General features: G+C 38.3%; 1 protein-coding gene and 1 non-coding gene across 10 annotated transcripts in view; both read right to left on the bottom strand.

The window, feature by feature from the left end:
* The window catches only part of Unc13c (unc-13 homolog C), a 435,177-nt gene that overhangs the window by 298,462 nt on the left and 119,903 nt on the right, over positions 1-16,812 (bottom strand). The gene's annotated exons all lie outside the window — the stretch shown is intronic.
* LOC114692150 lies at positions 10,760-10,888 on the bottom strand. Its single transcript, XR_003734356.1, has one exon. It is a non-coding gene; the product is annotated as a small nucleolar RNA SNORA61 (small nucleolar RNA).

Here is a 16,812-nt window from a genome sequence, read left to right as displayed (position 1 = left end):
CTCAAGTGGCCATACCTATCAGGTTCACAGAAAACTTTTCATCAGGTAACACACAGACTCTACACTCTCCTAAGATCCAGAGAGGAAACAGGAAACATGGAACAAAACACCCATCCAACAAAGGCAAAATCAGATATCAGCACCTAGAACTATAATCTTCCCAGTCCCAGATGCCTAGATGCCAGTGTAAAAACACAATCAATAATACCAGGACAGTATGACTCCACTAGAGGCTAGCAACCCTATCACAACAGGTCCTGAGTATTCCAACATAGCTGAAGTTCAAGAAAAAGACTTTAGAACAGCCTGTGGGGATATGATAGAGGTCCTTAAAGAGGAAATAAATAAATTCCTCAAAGAAATCTAAGAAAACACAAATGAACAGTGGAATGAAATAAATAAAATATTCAAGACCTGAAAAATGGAATTAGAATCAATAAAAAATCCAAACTAAGGAAATTCTGGAAATGAAAAATTTAGGAATTTAACCAGACTACAGATGCAAGCTTCAAGAGAATACAAGAGGTAAAAGAGGGAATCTTAGGCATTGAAGACATTATAGAAGAAATGTATAGATCAGTCTAAGACAATGTTAAATCTAAAAAACTCCTGAAACAAAGCATCCAGGAAGTCTGGGACACTGAAAGACCAAATCTAAGAATAATAGGAATAGAAAAAAGACAAGAATCCCAGGTCAGAGACATATTTGAAGTGAGTGATCATTCATTTTCCTCAGTTGTGGATTGAGATGGATCACTGCATGGGTGGTTGTTTTATTAGGAGTTTATTTATTAATGTTCCTTGCTTTTCTTCAGCCATGTCTCAGGCCTCTAAGAGATCACTTGTCTCTGCTTCTACATGACAGTGGAAGCCATGATTAGTTTCTGTAAGTTTTGAGCTCTGCTCTCTGGCCCCCCATTCATGCTCCTAAGTTTGGTAAATATCTGTGTGCAATAGGCTGTGTGTTGATGCAGATTTGTCCCTCAAGTGAGATATCATTTCCTTATTCCTGTAGTATATGACACCCTATGGTAGTCCCTGGTTTTAATATAACTCTCAAATTTATCAAATAGGCCATGTGTGAAAAACTGTAGGATCCTAGGTTCTTAGTGTACTAGCATGATGCACCTCTGTATACAAACCTTAATAATTTTACTCCCATGTGTGAGCAAATTCTTCACACTGAGAATGGATAATTACTCCAAGAAAAGAAAAGATCAAGGATTGAACTTTGCACCTCGATCATGCATATGCTTGGAATTTCTGTTCAGTTAACATCTCCCTTTGGAGATACTACCATGAAAGCCAGGCTATTTAAGAGTCTATTTAAGAGTCTAACTGTTACTCTTCAGTGCTGATACACTTTATTTTGGAGTGCCTCATGAATGGCTTCCAAAGTCAGTTAACTTGAAGCCATTCATGAGATACAGGCTATCTGCACTTGGGTTGAGAAAGACCAGGTGGGAAAAGGATGAGAAGGAGGATCTGTATCCATCTAAGGAAGCTTAGCTCCCATTTCAAACAAAACCAACTTGCTGTAAATTGCTGTACACACACAGCTGGAGCTAGCATGCCGCTTAGTACAGCACCCAACACTTGTCTCAATAGAGTTGAAAACAGTATTTTTATTTCTTAAAAGAAAACTTCATTATGACTATTAAAAGCAAAGATGAAAGAAAATTGAATACCTCTGTGCTTTCTTTTAAACAAAACAATACACTCAAAGAAACTTTACATAAGCAAAAAAATTCAGAATAATAAATTCCTGTAGAGTCACAGGCCACAAATCAGAGAACAAAACAGGAAGGCGGGGTGGGGGTGTTGAAGAAAGAGAATGTTTAAATACTGCCTAAATACAGCCAAGGAAATAGGCTTTTGTCAGTTATAATAGAAAAATCACTCCCTTGAGGATGAAATGTAATGGATGTTATACATTACTAATTCAGGAAGAGAAGGAATATACAATAATAACTATGTATACAAGGCAATAACTATAATGCTGTAATAAAGAGGGGGCACTCTACAAGCTTTATTTATTAATTCAACTGCCTGAGATTGTGTATGTCACATTTAAATTAAAAGTGAAAACGAGCTTTCAGGTTAACCACCAGGAAGCAGATGTATAGATGACTATGCGGAGAAGCAAAAGTCAAAGTCCATATGGTTTCTACTTTCCTGGGTTGCTGTACAGTCCCCCGTTGACCTCTCAGTGGGGTGACTTAGGCTAGAAGTCTCTGTACAGTCACCCACTTCAGGTCTGCTTCACAACTCTGCTGGATAATGCAATGCTTGGATTCGCAAACCTTTCATACAAGACTGAAGAGGATGGTATAGACCTGATGCTCATTACCTACTCACTGTGAAGCACCTCTCAGCTAGATACAGTGCTGAATACAATTTAAATGCTCTGTCAATAGTTGGTATATCATATTGTTTAGGAAAGAAAGGAAGGAAGAGAGGATGGAAGAAAAAGGAAGGAAGGGAGGGAGGGAGGAAGAGAAAGAAAGGAGATAAAGAAAAAGAAAGCCTGCATGTGGTTAAGTACAGATACATTTTTCTCTAGAATATTTTCAGCCTGTGCTCAGTTGAATCAATAAATGTATAAGCCATAGCTAAAAAGGATGGGTCTTGTTATATCTAATTTTACCTGGAAAATATACATATCTATATTTATATAATATATATTTTACTTAATTATATACATTTACTTAAATTTATGTGTAAGGCTGAATGCAGTCTTTCCAAGAGTGGCTTAAAAATACTCATTACTATATTTCCAGGTATTTTGAAAAGGATAATTTCATGTACCAATGACTGAACGACTGAGTTTGGGCAAACAGTGCATCTCCTATTTCCAGAAAGTATTTTTTACCATTACCAGCAGGCTAGTGTTGGTAGAGTTTTATAGAACTGTTTCTCCAGGATCAACCTCATCTTTTGTTGGTGCAGGGACTGGCAGGTAGTGAAAGAATTCACTTGTCAAGAGTTTAGAAGAGAAAGAAAATTTACTGAGTACACTGCCAAGGGCAGCACCCTGGGTAGTGACAACAGCAACGAACCATCATATAGTAATTTCCTCCAAGATACAACCTTCCATCTTTGAGAGAAACAGGATAAGTCCCAGGATGCTCTAAAGCACTGGTCCTCAACCTTTTTGATGCTGCCACACTTTAATACAGTTCCTTATGTTGTGGTGACCCACAACCATAAAATTATTTCATTGCTGCTTCATAACTGTAATTTTGCTGCTGTTATGAGTCTTAATGTAAATATCTGATATGCAGGATATCTGATATGTGACTCCAAGGGGGTCATGACCTACAGACTTGGAAACATGCTCTGAAGGGAGGTAAATATTCCATGTTTCATGGAAGCTCCTTAAAATTTAGGAAGTAGGCCAGGTGGCGGTGGTTCATGTCTTTAATCCCAGCACTTGGGAGACAGAGGCAGGCAGATCTCTGTGAGTTTGAGGACAGCCTTGTCTACAGAGTGAGTTCCAGGGCAGCTAGGACTACACACATAGAAACCCTGTCTCAGCAAACGAAGAAATAAATAAAAAATTTAGAAAGTAAACAATTCAAATAGCTTCAGGAAGTCTCTGAAACTGATAAGCTACACTAGACTCCTCCCTCCTCAAGCTCCTATATGCAGTAAAGACTGATGAGTGACAACTCCAGACAAACTGACCTGGCCAAAGGGGACTCAGGCCAGCCAATGCACTTAAAAAAGACACTTTCCAATCCATGGAGCTGCCTGCAAGTTGGGCAGTGTGTTCCAGGTTTCTAGCTGTTTTGGCCCATCACCCATGTTGAGGTGGGCTTTGGTTACAGAGCTGAATTTGAGTCATGTCTACGTCTACAAGTAACCCTTCATATACACTACTGAAAGGAACTCTAATAAAAGTCATTTGTTCACCAATTGGACATGAGTGGTATCATTACTTTGGCCTGCCATCAGTTCCCTGTCTGGGGTGAGTGGTTATCTCTCTATGTATTTATAGGAATAATGTGACCTAATAATGCTGCAGCCAGAATCAGTTTCCTTGATATATGTACTGGCAACCTAAAATGTATGTTAACATTGTCAAATATAGTTACTTTAAGACTATCACCTGGTGTGCCTTTGAGGCACTTCATGTGTGCAGATTTCTAGGTGTAAGGACAGTAGAATTGTAGCAGGAATCTTAAAAGTTCTTATTAATATAATCAAACCTGAGGTCAGTTACTAGGGTGAACATTAGAAGATCAGAGAGGCAGTACAAGCCACAGCTAACCTCACCTGGCCAACTTCTCACCTGATCTTGTTTTCTCAGACTGGAAGCCTCTGTGTCCTCGTATCAGAATGGCTCTCAGCTGAACTGTGCTGCTCAAAACCTGAAAGCTTAACCAGCCAGATGCTTAACCAGCCAGATGCTTAACCAGCCAAATGCTTAACCAGCCAAATGCTTCTAGTTTCTGGTCCTCACACCTTCTAAACCTTTCTGCTTTCTACCACCACTCCCTGGGATTAAAGGCGTGAGTCACCATGCCTGGCTGTATCCTTGAACACATGGATTTCTGCCTCTGGAATGCTAGGATTAAAGGCGTGTGCTACCACTGCCTATCCTCTATGTTTAATATTGTGGCTGTTCTGTCTCTGAACCCAGATAAGTTTATTAACATGCACAATATTTTTGGGGACACAATACCACCTCAGTAGAATGTTGATTTTGGTGCTACCAAAGATTGCATGACAGAGAATACTAAACTATCTTCATCTTAACCTGGTTGCTGCTGGAGACCCTTGTGACTTATCTGCAGAATTACAAGTTGCCTTCTACAAACAATCCATCTCTGTGCTCCACAAAGTACCATGGAAATCAGAACCATGTGGCAAACCCAAACCTTAATTTTCAATCTGACATCTCTGTCCTAAAGTTGTGTTTTTAAACTACTACTTTATTATATTAAGTTTATTCTCCAATGTCAGATTTTCATGACAACGTTTTACAAGCTAATTTTTTTCTCCTCTTTGGTCTTATAGGGATGTAAGTTATTAGAATTCTATCTTGATCTTTAAGAACTTTCTGATAAATGCCTTAAGTCTTTTAAGCCATGTTCTTACCTCATATATTGTTATCTAATATTTATAGAAGCATGACTAGGAGAGATGTCTGTGGTGATGGCACCATGATTAGGCACCTCTCTAAACTCCACAAGGTATAATGTAAAAAGGGATATAATTTAATATTTGATAGGTGATAATAAACCCAGAAACTTCAATAGAATTTTCTTATGTCTTCCAGAAGCCACTGACTCATGGTCAATTTGTAGATTGAAAGTGAAAATATAGATCTATGCATTATGGAAACGCTTAGCTTACCTACCAGAGAAATAAAACAGCACAGAACTAAATGATAGATATTGAGGGAAAGAGAGTCTATTTTTTTGAGCAATATGTACCCTAGTAGGTTGCCCATATTTCTATGGATTACTCAGATCATGCACACATGGGCATCACTAGTAGGACTCAATGGGTTAAAAAAAAAGACATGAATTTGGGGAAGAGACAAGGAGGGGCCTAGGAGAGTTGAATTGGAAAGAAGCAGGCAGATACCATAAAAATGCATTGTATGCATGTATGAAATTCTCAAAGAATAAATTAAAAATATATTTCAAAAGTATTATGGCTAAAAATAGTTTGTATTGTATATCCCTCCAGATTCATTTTAGGACACACTGATTTTATTCCATGAGGTTGGAATGAAGGTATATACCATAAAAACAATTTTTTTAAGTGTACACTAAGTGTTAAGAAGAGGTTTGCTAAGTAAGGGGTAAGAAAACAGAGTTCAGTATATGAGCTTCATTATTTCAGGCACTAAATGTGCTCTCTGTTCAAGAAAATTACAGGGGGTGGTGAGTTTTGTTATTTTCCTGTCCATAATGGGTCAATAAGTGATCATGTCATGTGTGATCATGACAGTTCTTTGCCATGTCCTATGAACTCTGATTAGGTAGGTAGCCCTGCTCAGGAGTTTGCATGGTAGAGCAGGGCTGAGTCACTATAGAGATGGCTGACCCTTGCTGTTGGCTTCCACATGTTTCCCTGGAGATGGCAAAAGTCACTGAACCACAACAACATCTGTGAGGACAAACCTCCATGTCCTGCGCCCCTCTCTCTGTTCACATCCATCTTCATTCCTCTACTGAGGATAGACTAGTCCAATTGGTCCAGTTCAATGTGGAAGGCTAGCTCTATTACAACAGCCTGACCTCCTTCTAGACCAGATGCCATGGCGCTCATGTAGTGGTTGTAGCACCATGGAATGGTGTTTCCCCTGCACTTTCTATCCTTCTTTCCCCTTATTTGCACTTCACGGAAACTGTTGATTTAGTGAATTCAAGTCCTACACAGTCTGTTCCGTCATCCTCCATATTTTTAGGAACCCAAGTTAACAGTCCACTGAAGCCAAAAAAGACATAGTGTGATGATAATATTTATAGGCTTTACAGAAAGGCAGGTGGAGATCCACTTAGGCCTCTAAGCTACTCCTTCAACATTAGTTTTTCCAGAGAATTCCACATGAAGCATAAATGCATTGGTCTGGGTATTAAGAAAGTAATATTTGCTTTTATTAGCAACTTAGAACTCCATTCAAGGAAAAATGCTGATGGAGAGATATGATCTAAGAGTTTCCCAACTTACCAACCAAGATGCCCTCGGATATAATTTAAAAATAAATGGGTCTGAAAGGACAGCTCAGCAGTTAAGAACATGAGCTGTTCTTAACAGAGGACCCAGGTTGGATTCTTAACACCCACATCAGTTGCTCATAACCATCTATAACTCCAGTTATATGGGGTCTGATGCTTCTGGCCTCTGTAGGACCCTGCACTTATGTGCCCCCCCACATCATTAAAAATAAACCCAACCTTGGAAAATTAAAATGAGTAATAAAGGAAAACTGTTGACTGTTTAATTTCTCAACTGACATGGGTTGTCAAAGTAGTTGTTGGAAGAACAATGCCTTGTCTTCAGTAACCTCTGACACAAGAGCTCTGGAAAAGAAGACTCCTTTGCATCAGCGAGACTCAACTCAGGATTGCAAGTTTTGGCTAACCATGTTTATATATGTGGGGGGCAAGTAAGCTACTGCCATTGATTTTAGACTAACCACTATGGACCTAAAACTCTTGCATTCATCGTGGAGTTAAAGCACACTGCCACTGAGCTGTGCCACCAGCTCCTAGTTGTTTAACTTATTTTTAAAATTTTATTTTTAATTATGTGCATGTGAGTTTGTGGGAATGTGCACATTTGTGTAGTTCAAGTAGAGGAATGCAGAGGGTGTCAGATCCCCCAGGATCCGTAGTCCCGTGTAGTTATGAACTGTTGGACAAGTATGCTGGAAATCAACCTTGGGTCCTCTGTAAGAGCAGCAAGTGCTCTTAACTGCTGAGCCATCTCTCCACCCTGGCTTTAGCTTATTAATCATTTGTTTATCAGGTATTTGTGGGAAAATTGGGGATCACCTGAGGTATTCATGGGCAATCACTGATAGAACATGCTATGGTGGTGTTTTATTTGTACTGAAATGTGATTTTATTTGTATGTTAATAAATAAAGTTGCTTGGGGGTCAGAGCTAATAGCAAGCCATAGCAGAGCTGGGCATTCGTGGCACACACCTTTAATCCCAGCACTTGGTAGAAGAGCTAGGTAGATTTCTGTGTGGTCAAGGATACAGCCAGCATTGGAGACACACGCCTTTAATCTCAATACCATAGAAGACCTGGAGGGCTGTACAAACAGGCAGTGACGAAGCCATCATGTGTTTGGGTTTACAATCAATGAGAAGGCAGAACAGAAAGACTATATAAAGACAAACACACAGGAAATAGGCCCTTTCAGAGAGGTTTCTTGGCTAGCTGCAGCAGGTGGGTAAGGCTCTTATCTCTGATCTCTTGGCTTTCTTCTTTGCATTGGTTCTGTGTTTCTTATTTAATAAGATGGTTGGTTACATCTACATTATGCATTCAAAGTATCACCAATCTAACATAGTTTAATGTACAAAATGCACATTAAAACAAAGACTTGTAGCCTATTTCAATGAATGATGGTTTTTCCTCAGAAAAAAACTAAGACATTTCAGGGAAAGTGCAGACCAAATAAACCATTACCAATATTTTTTAATATAAAAGGGACATTTGACAGTCTCTTTGCTGTACTTATAATAATGATGGCATTACTAAAAGCCAGAAAATATTTCTATTGCCTTTGTACTGCTTATATATTAGTAGAATTTACCCTTCACCAGATATAACCCTTGATGCTGATAATATCCATGTACTATGAGCAAAATGATTTTGTTTTTCCCATTTTCTCTGTAATATCCCGTGATAGTCTGTCTGAGAATTCCATTATTAAAAAGTCTTTCTAGTCCATTAACATCTATATTTTTTCATGTATAAATGCTTGTCACCTGAACTCTATTAAGTGGTTATCAGATATGGATATCAAAACAGAGACAGGTAGTTGTTTGTTTTTAAACAGATATTTGACAGCATGGTCTTATCTAAAAGAAACAGGAATGCATTCTAGTACCATTAAAATTTTTTTAAAAGAGTATTTGTCTTGCTCCTGTTACAGTCTGTGTATCAAGCCAGGTATAGGAGGAATACAGTGATTAAAATACAAGGGTATGATCCTCATTGATAGGAAAACTAATTTTATGGGAGAGGAGATGGCTAGCAAACAGATTATCACATAAACATACAGAGTGAAACTGTGAAATCTTCCCTGAGGAAAAAGCAGCAGCTGCTATGAGAGTGAGCAGGGAACTTGATATCATCTTTCCATGCAGAGAAGATGAGTCCCATAAGCACGGGACTGTGGTATGTGTAGCGGTTGGGAAACAGAGTGTGTGCCAGAAACTGCTCTGAGAAGTGACAGCAGAAAGGATGAAGCCCTAACTCTCTGAAATACCATTTTCACAAGCAAGGAGAGTGGAGGAGGGGACAGAAGGCAGGTGAAGAGGGTGGAGAGGTAGCCCAGTTAACTGTATTGAGTTGCATTTCTAAGTACCGTGTGGACCAACTACTGTTCACAAAGAATATACCCCAAAACTCTATTAGTCAACTGACTAGCTACTGGGATTAATGAAAGCAAGGAAAAAAAAGTGGCTGGTAATGGGTAACTACTCCATTAATAAACAAACAGATAAGGATAACTTTTACCCATAAAAAAATAAAGACCAAGAATTGTGAAATCTGTTGATAATTCATTAGTGTCTAAACTCAAAATAGCTAAGAAGACATTAAGTGTGTGGATATTAGATACATTCCCATCTAGCAAGCTTGTGAGCTGTCCATCAAAGCTTTTAACCAGATAAGGTCTCCTAATCATTCTTTGGGGATTTTTAGAAAAGATCATTTTCAACTATGCTGAGATTTTTTGAGCAAATGCCTACTCTTTTGATGTCCTCTACCAGGTTCTCCTTGTTCACTGTCTAGGCTGACTGCAAAGGTCTCTGTGGCTTCCAGCCTTTCTGCCATCACAGTCTGTGGTGAGTGCAGACATTTGCTTCCCATCTGCTCCACTGTGGTATCCACTGGGTGGGCCCCTTATTCTGTGACAACTTTTACTGATTCTTGGTAGCCCATGTTGATTAGACAAAGCACTTGCTACATATTGTAAGACTCATTCATATTTTCCCAATGTTTGACTTATTGAAAATTAATCCCATAGAATATGGTTTTAAAAAGCTTTCATTGATATTCTTTTTAATTTCAAATTTAACCATGGAACTCTACTCTGTAAAATTCTTAATTTTTTTCCCTGATCTTGAATTTAACAAATTTGTTAGGGTTATAGTATTTATATTTATAAATTACTATTTATAAATTATATTTTAAAATTATAGTTATAGATTAATCCATAACTGTAAGCACAAAAGTAAGCCACTCATGACCTGTTCAAGAACAAAACTATTTCCCTTGTTAATGGGGAGATACTTGCATTTTTCTTGGCTCCTACACTAGTTAGATTGAACACTCTTAAAGAAAACTTGTATATGCAGAAACAATTACAATAAAAAGGAAGTGTGAGGTCTCAGTGAAGGAGCCAGAGATATTTAGTGCCCAGCAACCAACTTACAATAAATGTAAACACACAATTATAAATTATAAGCTACAAGAAAGGGGTAGTAATGCTGATATAGTCACTGTACTCTGGAACTTCAACGTCCTGCATAAGATCTGTATAAGGTTGGGTCTATTAGTATTCTGTTATGGAGATGGGGCAGGTGCTCAAGAGGCCTCACCTCTTCCTGGAGATGTATAGGCAGTTAGTGGTAGTTGCAGGGGAAGTGACATTTTCCCCCCCAGTGGTGCTTCTGTAAATAAGCCCACCCATGCTCCTATAGACAACCCTAGTGAAACTCATTGGGTAACTTTTTAAAAGACTAGAAAGGAAAAGTAGGTTATTTGGTAATAGAAAGGGTATCAGTGGAAATGAGGGGGAACAGAAGAGGGTGATGGGTTAAATATGCTCGAAATACCTTCTACGCATGTATGAAAATGTCATGAAACCAATTTTAAATTAATACATGCTAACCTAATAACAAACTGTATAATTATATTGTTGAACTTTGATAAAATTATCACGGTATTTGGAATAAGCAAAAGTCCAAAGAAGTCTCTAAAAATTTATTATTATTTGAGATTCACATTTCTCCATATTTTATATTTTTCAGATTATTCCACTTTACAAAGAGTTCAGGCCTGTGTCAATCTGGCCCTATGCTCTATGCTAGACTACATTGCTGTGACATGAGCCTCAGTGTATTCTTCCTCCTTCACAACTACCAAAACCAGGGTCAAAATCTGATAGGAAAGGGAACCAGAGAGTTAGTTTTGAGAGATGTGATAAATGGAATTAGACAGTTAATGAATTAAAGCAAGCTAAAAAGTATAGACTAGATATAGAGGAAGACATAACACAATTTATTCTCTAATACTCAGGGAATATCTAATTCCTGCAACTGGTCTCAAAGGACAAAAAACATAATAAAGAAGTTGATTAAAAATTAGGACTCTGGCTGATTAAAAAATAAAATGGAGTACTCTAATTAAACAGTAAAGGTTGATAAAGTGAGTTAGAGAGAGAGAGGGTTAGGGAGAGAGAGAGACAAAGAGAGAGAGAGACAGAGAGAGAGACAGAGAGAGAGACAGAGAGAGAGACAGAGAGAGCGAGAGCACTTTTCATATTCTTGCTAGGATACCTCCCAGAGTAAAGCCACTGAAGTTCAAATGTCTTCCCTCTGATAGCATGGGCTCACCCAGGTAATATTTATGGATAATTTCTGGTCTGCTTACCCATGACTCACTGTGATATACACCAAGGTAGCTGAGTGTCTAGATTCTGCCATCACATGGACTGAGCCTGATATTAAATCAAAGAGATGGGCTTTTCTCATTACTGAAATCACTGAGGGCCAGAATTTTAAATATATTTATAACTATAGTTATATGTTATGGGGATCACTTGTCTAGAGTCACCTCATTCCTTTGGGAATTATTTATTGTTTATTGTTGTTAACATGATTTCATAAAAATATTTTCATTTCTATAATAAACATTATTGCATTTTTATTAAGACAATTTATATGTTTCTAGCACACATTGCTAAAGGATAAAATAAAAATCCAAATCTCCAGCAGAATAAGGTCATTGTATCACACAGGCACCTGCAGATTCAGAAACAGTAACACTAAGGCTCTCCCACCGGACCTCCTAATCGCCGAGGAGCAGGGAAGCACAGAAACGACAATGTAGGGTTTCAGTGGAAGCCTGTGCTTCAGCAGACTTGCAAATCCCTCACAACAGACTCTTGCAACTCCCTGGGAAAGTCAGACTGTGAATCATAACCAGCAAAAGGCATACGGGGTCCAGTGCAGGACAAAACTAGAAAACACCGAGACAAAAGGCAAAGCTCTGAACTGATTAAAAATAAAGGCTAAGACATTCGTTCCATTTTGAGAGAAATTGGAATGGATTTTAATTATTCCAGGTCATGGAAAAAGGTTAAATTGATAAATATTTTGGTTTGCCAGCTTTGTTTTAACTGGTTAAGATCATTGACCCATGTCTTCCACCGCCATCAAATGAGGTAGGCAGCTGAGAAGAGAATCTTTGTTGTCTTGTAACTAACATGCAAATTCAAGAACTCCACTGCCCAGGTCTCCATTGGCCAGCTTAGTCTTTCTACTTTATTATTCAGCTTATAGCAATGGCCTGAAGGTGAAACACAGATGGAATAGATGTTTTCGTGACAACTCACAGCTTGTGAATTATCCGGCTCTTTTGTTCACTTCTTACCCATCATGGGCTCTCTGCCCTACTGGCTGACAGATGTTAGAATTAAGATATCATCCCTCTTCCTTACTTACTGCCAATCCTAACAACCTGAGTTTGATCCCCAAAAGCCAGGGGAAAGGAGAGGACTGAATCTGACCTCTATGTGTGAGCTGTGGCACATGGGTGCTTGCATGCACATATGCACACACACAAAATAAAAGCAAAAATTTATAAACAAGACTATTTATTAATGACCAAAGCATAATAAACATTTGTCTACTGTGTGTGTGTGTTAAATGTTCACACATATCAATTACTTTTCCACTAACAGCAGCACCAAGTGAGATGGACATCAGAATTATTCTCTTGGATAGATTTAAAAAAAAAGCACACTTCCAGAGAAAGAAAGGATTTTTCCCATGGCTATAATTTAGGTGGATTTTTAGCTTAAGTTTTATTTGAGACCCCTGAGTTTATACAAGACCTAAAACTATTAATTTCCACTTTTAAGCTTAAAAAAGGAGAATAAATGGTGGTTTTATTCTTGTTTACTTATTTACATACAATGAATCTAAAGCTATCCTAAGGATTGATTGACAGCTTGTCACAGTCTCTATGACATAATTACCTGCCTTGTTCCTGATCTAAACAAGGCAGCGTGTACTGTTAGGAGGGTGCAATGGTGTCTTTATTTCTGGTCCCCTAGTATAGGTTTCTAGGCTTTATGCCATTTCCCCTAGCTACAACTTCTGTGGAATTGAATCTCAAATCAATAAAACTTCACCTGTGATTTAGGCTGACAGCCCTATTCGTCCATCCAACACTTCTAATTGACAATCGTGTCCTATTATTTTCAAGCCTAGCATGCTGAAAGCCAGGGTCATTGTCCAGCACTCTGTTTCAATAATATTCTAAAAACCTTACAATTGCTGGGTTTCCAAAACATAACAAAGTCCCTGTTTCCATCTCACACTTCATGCAACAGAGTTTAAAAATTTTAAACCATTGTTTATGTCTTTGCCGGTTTTACCCAGCAGAAAACTGGAATGTTTTGAAAGGGGGACAAGACATGCACCCATGTAATGATACTTGAGGAACAGTGGCAGTCCCCAGGACACAGCCTTCCCACAACACACTAATACCTAAGGGATGTGAGACTACCAGGATCCTACTTCTCAATGCAATGATATTCAAATGAAGGCAGAGGCCACTAGGATCTTGTTTTCCCACAACACAATGATATCTAATGGAAGATGGAGGCTACCTGGGTTCTGCATTCCAACAATACAATATGATATTTAAGGGAACACTCTAGGCCACCACTAAAACTGTGGTGAGCTAATAATCCTTCTGGTATTTAGACCAAGTAAAGCAGACTTAAAATTACAACAAAAATAATCCCATTTCATTAGCTAATATTTTAGGGATTTCCAGTTAGCACCAGCCTATCTTCAAAATCCATCACACCAGTCATGAGCCTTGTACATCTAACAAATGGGACAGGCAGTTCTTATATCCAATTCATTGCTCCTGACCAGTGTAGCAAGAAAAACTAATCAATGTATCAAATGCCATTTGACCTATCCCTGCCCCAGGACAACATGGTTTTACTTCCTAGTTCCTATATATTGTGTATATCATTCTCTCAATCTCTTTCTTAGCTAAATGCAAAAAGCACAAGAGACAAGATAGCTGTATATGTCACATCTCCTATATGGATCCAAAGGACTTGTAGGATGGACAGAGTCTTTGCACTTGCTGTGCTCTGAACAAACTTGTTGACTTGATGCTAAGTGACACATTACTGTCCTCTCCCATGACTGTTTCCTTTCTAAGTCTATGGACATTAATATTTTGCCAGACTTTTACTATGCTTGTGCTATCTGCTCCACTGGTCTAAACAGAGTCCAGATGCTAGAGAAACACTGGTTATCTAATCAGCATATTTAGTGGAGTTCTGTTGTAGCTGGATTGATAGAAAACACAAAATTGCTAACTATTAATGTCTAATAAGTGTGATGTGTTGACAGTAGGGAAATGCTCAGTGGTAGGATGTGGAAAGAAAGATTTCCAAGCAGTGGGAGGATTTGAGACTGGCTTCGAAAGTAACAATACAAGTGGGTCATACTGTTGAAGATGATGAAGCAGCATTTTGCCCAGGCTGCAAATTTCCTGTGACAGGTAGAAGGGAACTGCAGCAAGGACTATAATCATGTCCAAGGAAATGCACCAGGTAGGAACCCAGAGTAGGAGACAAGTTTTTCAAAGCTTGAGTCCATACATTTTCTTCAGTAGATCCCAAGAAGAGAGGCTGCATTGGGGAAGTGTGTTGCTCAATGTAACTCTCTCATGAGAGGATCTAGTGAGCGAGACATGTGTTATCTCACAGGAAAAGCCTGATCCTCAGCTGGGACAGTCAGATTCTCCAAGATCATCTAGGATGGGCAGTTATCTATTTACTCAGGATTTTTCCGGTTTGATGCCTAGAATCTTGAATCTTGGAAAATCCCCTCTTGTCTCCAAAAATTCTACCTTGATCATCACTAACAAAGTTGTACTTTTTTCTATCATAAAAATATCTTTTCCTCCCCCTAATGGATGCTGGATAAAAAGTTGGGACACATGAAATGATTCTGTAAATTTAGTATAATATAATGTTACTGAAATTTATTGTCCATGGTTTTCAAATCAGGCAGTGAGACTGAGATTATGTAGTGGTGGCTTTGAATCTACCTATTTCAAGTACATGTCCTGCAGCCATCTTTATTTGTATGGATGGATTATATTGTGACAGTGTCACCTTTCTGAAAAGATTTGTACTTGGATTGTTCTAAATGTGATGGTTTGTACACACCTCAGGCTCTGGCCTTTCCTACCTGGCACTGTCAAACACAACATCAAGATAATGAGCTGGAGGTACAGTGATGCTTATCATGGCTGACAGAGTTGTGTGAAAGTCCTCAAAGCAAAAGACATGCCCGGCATGCCTGAGTGCACCTGCTGCAGGAGACTAGTGTCTCTCTAAACATTACCTCTTTCATACTTTTGACAGATGACTCTGCCCTAGTTGTTAAAACCTACACAGTGCTCACTGGCTTCTCTCTCACGTTCCTTCCCAAGGACTTGATATTCAACTGTGATGTTCTCAGGACACCTGAGTCATTGTTTTATAAGGTGTAGGCACTCACTACTTTATATTATTCAAAAGCTACGACACATGCTTCCTATGTGTAGTCAGACATCCTGACTTTCAACTACCTCTCCAAATATACTTTCTCTATTACTTTTAAATTTTAAATTCTATGGGCAAGGCATGAAGCAGTGCCATTGTTTGCCAAAATCACAAGAATGGAATACACAGTGTGTCTAATACTTAGTATAATGCATAGTGGAACTGATTCAGAAATGACTATAGTTATTTGAAAATTCTATCAATCTGGCATAATAGTGAAGCAATGAAGTCCCACAATCATGTAGTCCAAGTTTAATCTCTGTCTGATATTTAGACATTATTTCACCTTGAGCACACTTTATGTCTCTAAGCCTCCGTTATTTTATTTGTAGCATTATAATTTTTTTACCTGATTCAAAAATTGTTATGAGAATTAAAGTGCTACACAGTGTTTCAATATGGGCTGAATATAACATCTCAAAAAGTATTAGTGATGAGAGTCATCAAAATAATTATGAATGAGACACTTCCATTTTTTTAAACCACCATCTAAAATGCCTCTTTATGATGACCCTGTCATGTATCTATAGTTTCCAAACAGTAAAGGAGGCTTAAGAGCAAGCAGCTTCTTCATCTGCTAGTCTTAGATTAAAAATCAATGTGTCTTGAGAATTATACTACTGTTCCAGCAGCAGGCTGTTAAATATTTAAGTGTTATGGATTAGGAATTTGCTACTTCAAATGAAGAGTGAAATATTATAAGGATATAGAAGCATACTATTTCATGAAGTATGATTATTTTCTTGCTCTGTCATATTATTATTGTATAAGCTACAGAGAGAATCTGTTAACTTCCTTCATGGGATGTAATAACGTTTATTAAGTAATAACGTTTATTAAGTAAGACTGAAAATCATACTACTTGTGTGCTCTCTTGGAAAATATAATGCTCACTCCAGAGTTATTAATTACTCCTCATTGCTTTTTCTTTTGAAAATTTTTATGTTAGTTATCCTCATTGTGACACTTGGGGATGAATCAGCAGTATTAGGAACTGGCTTATGCATCATAGCTTACTCTTGTTAGGTGGAATCACACTTGTGTCTTGGCTTGGTCATTGTGGTGGTCTGAATAAGAATGAACCCTTTAAGCTCATATATTTGAATACTTGGTCCTCAGCTGGTAGAACTGTCTAGGAAGGATTAAGACATATGTCCTTGTTGAATGAGGTGTGTCACAGGAGGAGGCTTCGAGGCTTCAAAAACCTCCAGTCATCCACAGTATGCTCCCTGACTCCTGCCTGT

The sequence above is a fragment of the Peromyscus leucopus genome, chromosome 14 (genome assembly GCF_004664715.2).
Source record: "Peromyscus leucopus breed LL Stock chromosome 14, UCI_PerLeu_2.1, whole genome shotgun sequence".
NCBI lineage: Eukaryota > Metazoa > Chordata > Mammalia > Rodentia > Cricetidae > Peromyscus > Peromyscus leucopus.
This window is presented reverse-complemented; position numbering and strand designations above follow the sequence as displayed.